Here is a 12,752-nt window from a genome sequence, read left to right as displayed (position 1 = left end):
CAGCCCCTGAGTGAGATGCTCTGTTCGTAAGCACTTGCCTGATGTTCATGAGCATCGAACGACGAGGGGCGGACTTTTTAAATTTGAACTCCGTACTGCCTCTTCGCTCAGCTGGCCCTGCATGGTCACCAAGACCACAAACACGTGAGCCAATTTATGAATCTGGAGATTTTATTGGTCGTTTTGATGCTAACCACCAGTACTATGCGGACTATCCGCCACTTGCAATTTAACATCGAGTAACTGTGTGAGCCATAAGTTGACGAAAGTACCAGCTTTCCCCTTCTCTCGCAGATCACCTGGAACCACCTGATTCGTATTTTTGTACCCCCAGCGCTGAAACACGCCAGTACCTCAGTCGACCCCGGAAGGCATCGCCACGAAGGCAAACCAAACGGAACAGTGCTATTCCAGCGGGGATTTACGACTGACTAGGCTGTATTTATTATTCCAAAATGTAATATTCAGGGGCAAAAAAGACTGTTTATTTTGACAAAGCAACTGTATTTTTTACCAGGTAATACTAAAGCCATAGCAGTGCAAGACAATGATACAAAACTATTACGTACAATCATACGATGTGTAAAATAAACCAAAGAACGATAATAAATTACAAATATATATATTATTACATGCGTAAGCGTTCGTAATTATCTGAATGCACATAAAACCGATGATAGCTTGGCAAAATTTATTAAAAACCACACGCACAAACACTTCACGGTTCTGGAACTTTTTACATAAAAATATTTCTACACATCTTCTCAATATGAAAGAGCACAATCAGTAGTTGCCACTTTGACGTTCTCTCCTGTTTTACACAGTTTTCTTCCGTCTACCAAGAAACTCCCAGTATCTTCGATTTCTCGAAATTGCTGGAAAATATACACAATTACAATTACACAGGGATCCGAACAAAATGTCTCTCACCAAATTTGGTGACAAAAATTAATTGCCACAACTATCGCCAACTTGGCGCTATGTCGCCAATTTGGTGAGATACACATTTACTTTAATGCTAAATGGACTTACACCTGTAACCTTATTTTCCCGACGATGCTTCGAACTCTCGAGGCCTTTCATGTTATATTATATTATAACTGCTAAACTTTATATATAATTTTATTAAATACTATATGCACTATATTCCAAATATGTTGTTAAACTCCTCTATAGTGTCAAATGACTTGTGCCTCTCGACATGTATATAAAGTCATTGAGAGTTGTTTCTTCTCTCACAGTAATGAATGTAATTTTGCACAGTAATGTTTTATCAGTATACCTATGTTAGAACAATGCTATATATATAAATCTAATATGTATCATAAGTCGCGCTTTCGAGACAAAAAGCGCAAGTTAAATTTCGTGAATCGACCCAGTAGAAAGAGAACACTGTGCTTTTTTTTGGAGGGGGGGGGCAGAGCGTATATTATTTTTTTTTTTTACATTTTAAAAATTCAAATCAGTATTAACCACTTTGTTTACAGTTGGACACTGATCATTTTAACAATTTTGCAACTGAAATTTGACTTGGCAGATTTTCTTTTAACATTAAAGATTTTATCTTTGCAACATTCCGTTTTTTACTTGACTGTGTATTTGGAACACTTGAAGCGAAATTTTGATGTGTTTTTCCTTTCTCGTTAACAATATTACCTACCATAAGCTTTAGCTATGGAAAAACCATGGCCTTAACAGCATTTTTCAAGAACTAGATACGAATAATTTTCTTCGGAAAGAGCACAAACATAGCCTTCCATCCATTGCTTCTTTAAAAGCACCATTTTGCATGAAAATAAAACTGTCAAGCAGCAGACGATAATTTATACTTTCAAAATTATAGCTGCAGTTAAAAAAAATTTCCAGTCAGACGATGTTTTTTTATATCGAAACAAAATGATCTAAAAAATATGGGAACAACCTCTGTAATCGTAGGACAACATGATGTCTAATCTAGAAATATTTGGACGATTCCTGAGTGACTCTTCATTCTGCATAAATTAAACTCTAATGAAAGTAGCAATAGAATTAATATTAGACAGATATACAAAATTCATATTCAATTGGAGTTCATTGACTGAATCCAATTGGAATTGGAGCTAAATGCAGTATAAAGTATTATTCTGCGTTTTCCACACGTATACAGTTACCTTGCCCTTTGAATAAAATGTTACATTATCCTTTGGTCAACAGTCTGAAAAGAAATAATGCAAAAAAGGTAAGCAAGTTCTATTTTGGGTTTCTTTCGAGTTCTCGTCCCACAACTAAATTTAGAAAAGGTTATTATTACACCTCAGGATGCCGACACACATTTCACATTTCCACGCAACGGCTCGGAAGCTGCATCAACTGTTACATAGAAAACGGCAACGAGTTCAAGGTGAAATTATTGCTCCCTTTCATTTGCGCTAGTTTCTTACCTAAAGCTTCCCACGTAGAGAAAATAAATATACATTACTTTCATCGTATGTATAAATGAGCTAAAAATGCATTCTCTGATGTAAAAGCCAAGCATTTTAATTAAATTTTCTTAAGACACAGGCAATACAAAGGTTCTAATTATGGATCTATCGTTGGGAGAAGAAAGGTAAATCAAACTCAATGTAATAAACATATGTAATATATAGGCCTTTTAACTATTGCTTTTCATTAGGTGGAGGGAAATAAGAAAAGAAGATTCGCTTTCCCTCACTTCATTACAGTAGACGACGCTTAAAGTGATCATTATTCGGATATTGTTATCGAATTGTCGAAGTCCCACCCGTTCGCATACAAAAACATGGAAAATACTTTGCTTATTGTGATCAATAATTCAGTTACTACGATCAAAACGCTATACAATATTTTTTTTTAACTGGGAAAAAAAAAAAAAAAAAAAAAAAAAAAAAGTCAGAAACAGATTATAAAAATTGACAAGTGATACAAAAATATCGCCAAGTAAGTGATTAAGTCACCAAAAAACTTAGTTTCAATTTTAATCAACCATTTAAAACTAGAATCAGACGTGCACACCGCATTATGACTTTCGTACAGCAAATCAAATTATACAGATGTTGCTACACGTCGTTTAAACTTACTTCTTCGAACTGATTCACTGAACTTCTAACTTGATTCACTGAACCTTCTACGAAAGTTAATAAAATGGCATCAAAAATTGCAAATTTTGAAATTAAATAACCCGGTCAATTTTTTTCATACGGGAGTCAAACTTCTTAGAATTTTATTTTTTCATAACAAGTATAAAAAAACTTTCTCAAATACAAGTATAAGAGCCGGGAGACCACATTCAAAGTTAGATTTCGTTATTTGTCGAAATTAAAAAAAAAAAAAAAAAAAAATCTGACATTGCCAAAGCGTTCATATTTTCGTTATTTAAAACACTTCTGTAATTGGAAGTATGTGATTACGACCAACATGTATGTAGAGACGTCACGGGAAAAAAAAAAAAAAAAAAAAAAAAAAAAAAAAAAAAAAAAAACTGAAATGTTTCAGATTTTAAATTACGTCCAAAGGGGCGTTTTTTAACATTTTGTGTGTTACCTTTCTTTATTAAATATCATGTTCCTCGCACTTAAACCATAAGACCCAGTGCAACAGCAATATCGCAAAATAGTTTTAAAACGAGCATATCTTTAGAATTTCCAATACAGACTCACGCGCTGGAGATAAAAATGTTTTTTCTGCACAACGTTGCCATTGCTCGCTTTGAAATCCTTGAGTTTGTTAATCAAAAATTCGTCTAAGTTTTAAAAAATAGGAAATCGATCATAAAACAAATTTCAAATTTCAAATTTAGTCTTCCACATGCTCATATTCGTTGGAGGATTACGTTATTCAAAATTCGATGACTCTATGCACCGTTATTTTATGACAATGTGAGAAATATACATACATTTACGCAGATTTTCATTATTTAATTTCTTCAAATATAATGCAGGACTCTTAACATTTTATGGCAACAGTTTGAAAAGTGAACCGACATTTATGAGTCCGACGCAAAATGCCAAAACGAAACTAATAGTCCTTCGGGATTCAAATCCCTTTGGACTAAAAAAAAATCCTTTTTGAATCCACATTAAATCCCCCTTATAATCCGTTCTAGAAGAGGGGGGAAAAAAGTCCTTCATTCTGCCCGTACGAACAGACGTCCCGCCCCCCCAAAAAAAAGTCCATATGGTATTGGGTATTTCTGTTGAAATACGACACCTAAAAATTTTCGAGATTAAAATACCTCCTTTACTTTGGTAGAAGGAAATAAAATGCAACCTAAGGTTTGAGTAACTCTTGCGTACTTTTGAGTGCAGTTTTATGGGTCGCTCTTCTTCAGGAGGAAAAATAAAAATCTGTGCACTTTTTTCTTTCTTCCTTGTTTTCGGAGGGGAAGGTGGTGAAAACATCCACGCCAAACTAAGGTTGCCTCTTTTTTTTTTCCTTAATTTTTTGTTTTATATGGCACGTTCTCTTTCAATGACGGATGTCCTCTAAGATTAAGGGTACAGCAGTGGTCAAATAAATTCCAGAAACGTTATGTTATATAACATATATTTACACTAAAATATATCTCCAAGAACATTTTTCTTCATCTTTTTATGTTATCAAAATAGTCATAATCTAATAAATTAGAAATAATTAATTTCCATTCTTTTAAACCCAAACTTTATCATCCAATTATTACTACTACATATGCAATTGCTGTTAACTAGCTACATATTTTTGTATCATGCACTTATTAACTCAATAATACAAAAAAGAAATAAGTAACAATTATTAAACTAGCATAGATAAAAAGCCCTGTTCCTGGTTTTGATTTCTACAACATTTAGTTACTTTGGTATGTTCTTTAGCAGTAGTAACTAAATCAATCATAGCTAAATATACTTCTAAGTGCATATTCAACCAACCAATAGTTCTATAAACGTTTTTCACAAATGATGAATATTTTACTGACATGTGACCACAATGCTTGGTGTTTGTTAATGTGTATTGTTGATACACAAAAATGTTTGTAAACACAATAACGCTATTGTGACCACAAAGAAAATATTTTTTCTGTGCAGGAAGCTTTTTTGCAGCTTCCTACATGCTATAAAATAAGGTGGTTAATTATAAGCTTTAAATAACATATTTTCAATTTATGAAGCAGCTATTCTATATTGAAACTCAAATGAATGAATAGGCAGTTATATAACATATATTTACTTTATATATATATATATAACATATATTACTAACATATATTAATATATATATATAACATATATTACTTTTTTGCATACATTACATATTTACTTTTTACATATTTACTTATTTTATTTACATATTTTTTGCATTAACATATATTAATATATATATATAACATATATTACTTTTTTGCAGCTTCCTACATGCTATACAATAAGGTGGTTAATTATAAGCTTTAAAGAACATATTTTCAATTTATGAAGCAGCTATTCTATATTGAAACTCGAATGAATAGGCAGTTAACAGGAAGACGTTACGAAGAAATAATTCAATCATTTAGCTAGTTAGTATGAAATAATTAAAAAAAAAATAAAAATAAAACAGTCAAAATAAATCCACCTAAAATGTTACTTCTAATGTGTTGTTTTTTTCTGCACAATATACTATATCATTTGCAGGGCTGACAATCAGTGCAATGGCACTGAGCAGCAAAATTCTTAGAATTCAGAGATTCACCAGGTGGCTAAAGCCTTAGCACAAGCTCTGATCATTAACAATTAACTTCTATACACAGAAGAGACAATATGAGATACGACTTGATACTTGAAATTTATAGCGATTTTGCTCAAATTCTGCATAATCATGTACAAGATTAAAAATTAACATATTTATAAGCAAAACTGAATATTCATACTTATTCTTTTGCAGCAAACACAGATGTCCTGGCTGCTTATACAGAATCTTCAGTTTTTAATTATGATACTTTTACACCAATTAAATCACCACCCTTCTATTAATGTTTTTAATTTTGAGATGTTATCTTTAAAGAAACTTTATCTATGAATTGATTAAAAATATCACATATCACATATATATATATAACTTTAAAAGATTTATCATAAAAGCAAATTTTATTTTTCTCTAACTTATATCCCCCCATAAAACTATTCACATTATAAAATACTAGCAACTTGAATATATATGACCTATTTCAATTTAAATTTTTAAATATAATGCATGTATACGAATATAACAGAGAATAATGCAAGCCCCTATCTAACATTGCACCTTTTTTATAAAGGTTAATGATAATGCACTTATCCTTGGAAATTGTTTAGAAGCATTTTGAAGAAAATTTAAACTGTGATGAATATTAACTATTAATAGTAAATATATTGATATAAAAATATAAGAATGAAAAATGGAAAACTGCCTTTTATACATAAATTTTTATAGTTTCACGGTAGAAGGTGCCTGGGCTGAAGGCCCTACCCCTACTCGAAAATTTGGATATTTTTTAATATTGTACAATATAAGTTAAAAACAATGATTTAACCTTTGACATTTGATTGAATTTGGAATAGAATATTAAAATTCAAAATAAGCATAAGCAATGAGTGAAACCCGTCAAAAAGATGAAAATGCCAAAGCATCTGGGTAGTTGTTCGAGCTGATGACTTAAGTTGCCGAGAGAGAATTACTGAATACATGAATGAATAGTATACTCAGTGTATTAATTTTTATAATCTTCAAATTTACACTTTTGAATACTTTTACGAACAAAAATTTCTGTCAAAACATTAAAAAATAAATAAATAAATAAATAAATATTATAATAATAAAAGCTGTGGCTGCAGTTAAATTCAAACTGAGAGCTTTTGGCTAGTAGCCATGTATATTTAACAAACAGGCCATTGGCACTTAATAAAAATTTAATAAATATTATTTATTAATAAAAATTTTATAAAAATAAAATTAATAAAAATTTATTTTAAGAATAATAAGAATTAAATAAAAATTTATTTTAATAAAAAAAATAATAATTTATTTTAAGTATTAAAGTATTATTATTATTTAGAATCTTGGATTTAATCTTCCTCACTCGAGACTTATGTGCATATTCAACTTCACATGCATATTCAGGGTTCGTACACATTTCTGCACATGGAAATTAAGTACTTTTAAAGACCATTAATGAAAAAATTAAGAACCTATGAGGAAATGGGAACTGAATAAATTCAATTAAAAATATTATTCTATGCCTGATTTTCACTTTTGTAATACCATTCTAAAAATATAATAGATCCCCAAGTAGTATGCATTATTACTAAACATGAATTAACATAATTATTAATACGTTTGAGAATAAAATAAACTGCATGAAATTTATCAAGTAGCATTAAATATTTTACACTTATAATAGTTGGACATATTTGAAAGATAAGTGACATTTACGTTTTACTAATAGTTAGCTTTATGTTGATTTTTTTTAGGTCTCATTTTGTCACATACTTAGTCTAGAGGTTTAGTAAATAGCAGGTAGATTTTATGTCAAAGGCATAGGTTAAAATGACAAGTAAGATCATAATCAGCATGACTCATAACAAAAGACCGAAGGTTGTCACCGCTGTTGCTTGTCTAGAGACAGACCTGCTCATTAGGACTTGAAAGGCCTGATGTAGACACAATTGAGAAGTGTTGGAAGTTAGTCAGGCTCTGTTTGATGCAGTTAGTGTCATCACTTTGTGTAGAGTTCCAAGGGGTTGTAGTCCAGTTAACATACTTCAATGTTCTAATAAGCAATTAAAGTACCAGAGATAATAAGTTGTTTTGTTATTATTTTTAAGTTTCACTAAATGCAAAGAATAAGTTTTACTTCAATTTTTACATTTTTGTGTTTTTTATCTTGTGACCATAGCGAGTGTTAATGAAAGGCAATAGCTTGCTTTAATATGTAGACATAATTTTTAAGGGTAAGCAGTTAGTTATAAATAATTAAATTAGGCAATTAGATAACCTTAGTCATAATGGATTTACATGGTCACAATTAAATTTTATTTTTTAACAATATTTGTTAAAAAAGCCTATTAAAATCAAAAGCTAATAAATTTTCACAGTTTAAATTATGTTAATTTATGACATTGATTCTTAAATGATATTAGGATACACATTAAAAGCTACAAAGTATTTACGTTTTGTAACAATAACACTCAACAATCCTTCATTTTAATATGAAGCCTTCCCAAACATTTTGGCTAGTTTATATCGATTTCCTTCTCTTTAAGCATCTTTTCTAACAATTAGAGATTTGTCTCAATATGCAAACCAATGCTCTCGCTAGTTTCTGCGTGCTTATCTTTTAACTTGTCAACCTCTCCACAAGGTACCTATGAGGGTTTACTTGATCTGGTAAAAGTTAAATAGTCCCAAACCCTCGACTGAATCATAAACTGAAATCATAAATAATAGGTAAATTACATATTAACAACTGCACATATCTTTGAAGAGTAATTTTCTTTATGTATTCAGTTTCTTTCTTCAACAAGTTTCCTTTTCATTTTAGAACTAACTAAGGATTTCCATTATTCTAAAAAACAATAAATGCATTTAGAATGTATAGAAGAAGTGGCTAATTTTATTTCTTTAGTAATATGAACATTCAGAAGAAATATGAAATATATATGGTAAAGCCCGCTTACAAAGCTTACGTGGCAGAATTTGTAGAACTTAGTGATACACCAAACAACAAAATCTAGAAATAGCAAAACTTTTAGAATTTAGAGCAGGCATTGGAAGCAGAATTTAGAAAGGCACTAGGCAGCAGAATTTAGGATCCACAGAGATTGCATAAGGTGGGAAATGCCTAGTGCAAGCTATGTGTTGATGCAATAAGACATATTAGATGAATCTTTTGTTTCTTTATTAATAAAAAAATCCCTTTCTATAATGTCTGGCCATGTGATAAGATTAGAAGTAGTTTTGATATTTTCCACACTTGTGTCTAGTAAGAAGTAGAGAAAATAAAGGGAGGATAAACATGTTAGAAAAAAGATTCTAGTATCAAAAGTAAAACATTCAAATATTATGTTTTCATTGTTCTTCCAGACGTTCTAAAAATGCAAAAAATTCATCGCAAACTTTCTGTAAAATACATCCATTACATGTTGATACCTTGGAGACATTTTTCATTTTGTCACATATTTCTCGTATCTTCTAGAACGGTGGGTCTATAATCTTGCCTTCAAATCCTTCTAAACTTTCCAAGCTGCAATGTCTAAAATACTAGAGAAAAATTATCCCTACCAATTCTGTAACAGCAAAAAGGCAGGAATATTTTGGAAAAAAAAAAGGGGGGGAAGTGTAAAATTAATTTTATAGAGAAAACTGATGCACATTCTGAGACGGGAAAAACGCTTACTATGAAAAATTAAAAAGAAGATATTTTTATTTAACTGCATCACTAATTTTCCTCTTGCTAAGAGCTAAGTTACAACAGCTTCAGTTTTTCTCTATAAAATTAATTTTACACTTTCCCCCCCTTTTTTTTCAAAATATTCCTGCCTTTTTGCTGTTACAGAATTGGTAGGGATAATTTTTCTCTAGTATTTCAGACACTGCAGCTTGGAAAGTTTAGAAGGATTTGAAGGCAAGATTATAGATTCACGGTTCTAGAAGATTCGAGAAATATGTAAAAACTAATGATCGCAAATTATGCTTTATAGCATTATGCCTTATTTTTCAGATTCATAATATTGTATAATAAGTTGCCAAAATGAAACTATAATATAACAGCAAAAAATAGAGATGTTTTACTTCATTAAAAGAAGTAAAACTTAATTGTTTTACTTCATCATTGTTCATTATAATTTCAATATATTACCATCATTTTAATGAAATTTAGCAATGATATGATGTATTAAAAAAAATCATTGAAAAATTCTCAGATCTCAGAGTTAAAAATTTTCTATAGAAACTGATCTCAAAATCGCCAAATTTAGAACCATTTAATACAGGAATTCATATCCCCAAAAGCTGTTTAAGATTTCTTTATTAGAAAAAATGAATTTCGAAATGCTTATGTTTCACTTCTTGCTCAGAAATTCGAGTATCCCATCATTTATATTAGAATAGAAATTATAACCCATTCAAAAGATAACCATATGTGTCAGTGAATCGCCAAAAATATTCCTCCAAAATGCTAATTCACACTCAAAATGGCAGTCATAAAAACAGACAGAAATTTCAGATGATTAAAATTAAGGACCTTCTGCTGATTTTGGCCAAAATTAAGGACTTTTAAAGACCAAATATAGATTCCAAAAAATTTAAGGTCTTTTAAGGACCATACGAATCCTGATATTAAGGTCCTCGATAACTATGCAGAATATGGATAAAATCAATTCAGACCAATGCTTGACGTAGTTGCAGTTGCTGATGACAGTATTTTTTCTTTATTCTTAAGAATTGTCCTTATTGTTGAAGTTGCCAAAATCAATGCAGCATTAATTTGAGATTGACGTTCACCAGAATCTAATCTTCTAATCACTTGCATTTGAGTTTCCAGTGAAATGCTTTTTCTGGTTGCTTTCTTTTCTTGTTTTTTATTATCACCCATGATAAAAACTAAAGATCATAATATTTGTCACTGTATTAATCGTTATAGTATTATTCAAATTTAAACTTACAATAATGTCAACAAATGTTTCAAATGATAAAAATGCGTCCACCAAGCAAGAAACACAACTACACTGTTTCGGATATAAAATTTGGAAACCTAGCGCTGCACACAATTTCGGAGAATCCCCGGGTTGAAATAAAAGAGCGCTAAACCGAAACAGCGCTAAACAAAACAGCGTTAAGCGGGGTCTTACTGTATTATCAAAATTTTAAAAAAAGCTGGCTCTGTATCACCTTTTTCAAGTAAATTTATTTCAAACTTGTTATAAACTCAATAATTAAATAAGAATATTTTATGATACCTAATTCTGCCACACATACAGGAAAAGTCAGATTTTCAGCAGCTGTAAATTTCTAGAATTGGACTTCAAACAAGCCAATTCAAGCTAACAGCTAAAAGATATTGATTATAAAAAAGGCTACAATTATAAACAGCATGTGCAGAAATTTTAGGCCCAGTTCACATTTGTCAAGATTTGTATTAGACCAATTCTCCTGCCCTTCCCTAAGGGAGAAAAAGAGAACAAAATCCTAAAATGGTAAATTTATGCTCAGAAAAATAGTCAAATTTGAAGCATTATTTAATACACCAATTTTTAAATTCATAGGCATAGAAATAATTTTAAAAAGAAAGAGGATTGCGATAAAAATTATCCTCTTTGAATATAATACCCAATTAATAATATATTCATGAGTTAATTAAAAAAATTTCATTTCATTATGTGATGCTTTAACATATTGAAGGATCTGCTATGCTATGGATCACTAATAAATGTTATGTGTGCAATATAAAAACAAAACTACAAAGTTTTACTGGCACCAATACTTACTACAAGATCCCAATTAAAACATTATATTTAACTTGCTAAAGTCTCCTAAAGGAAACTACATTTTACAAAATCGTTACCATATACAGGATGACTATTCTTTATACAAAATTCTCCAAATTAATTTATAACTGGAAACAAATGTTTACAGTAACTACATCCATGAAACCAGAACCCAATTTTTTCAGATGCTCTGTATGTAAACCACAATACTTAAAAAAAGTTATCACAAATATTTAATCAAGCTGTATAAAAACAGATACAGAGTTTCTAAATTAAAATCGACAGAAGCAAATATAACTTTAAGTTGCACACATTGAGTAACAAATATAAGCATAACTTAAATAGGCATTAAAATATCAATGAGTTATCATTAAAACAAATTTTATCAGTTTTGTCTATATTAGGCATTTCTGCTTTTATTCTCCTTTTATCTAGAATATTCCAGTCCAAAAAGTTACAACAGTTCTTATTCATCTCTGTCTAAAACAACTGTTTGGTATTTTCCAACTTCTTGGTCTAACAGACGTTTCTATTTTCAGAAAAAGCATTTAGAAAATTATCACCTAATTCCATTATGGTTTGTTTAGTAACAGAAAATATTTTTCAAAATACATTTAAACATTTTTAATGGGTTACTCTTTCAACAATTCCTCAAAATTTGTGCTCTCTTGTATTAATAAAAATTAACTGTGTGCATTAATCTTCAATGTGCATGAAAGTTACCTGTCCATACGATGAATATAGTACACAACAAAAATTATGAGTATCACTTTCTTAAATTCGGAATTTCCAAGTTTGAGAAAGTAATTAATATTGAATATTTGTACCATAATCTTTCCTTTGTGTACAGTAATTTAATACATAACAATCAATTTAAAAATCTACCAAATTTTAGGCCAGTTGACCAATTCATTTTGTTAATTACTATCATCGTCATACCCCTTTTATTACTTCCAGATTTAACATCTGTTCACCTTCTTATAATTTCAAGAATAAAACTCATTTCTTAATTACCTTATACAGTTCATATAACACAACTCTCTTCTGTTTCTACCAAATACTTGGTTAATTTATTGGAATATGTAAAAGCTGGCGAAAACTGTCTGCATAAAGGGTGAAAGACTGTATACAGAAAAGTAGTGCCTATTCACATTACATACATGGAAACCAGGAAAACCAACAAGAATATAGTTAGAACTATAATATGGATTTTAATTACTTGAAACAAATCTTTGTATCTCTACGAGTCATAATATTTAAAAACTGCATTTGAACAATTTTTTT

This window comes from Stegodyphus dumicola, chromosome 3 (genome assembly GCF_044657685.1).
Source record: "Stegodyphus dumicola isolate Sdum_Otavi_A_Nest chromosome 3, ASM4465768v1".
In the NCBI taxonomy this organism is placed as follows: Eukaryota; Metazoa; Arthropoda; class Arachnida; order Araneae; family Eresidae; genus Stegodyphus; species Stegodyphus dumicola.
The sequence above is the reverse complement of the archived record's forward strand: the minus strand, read 5'-3'. Positions refer to the sequence as shown.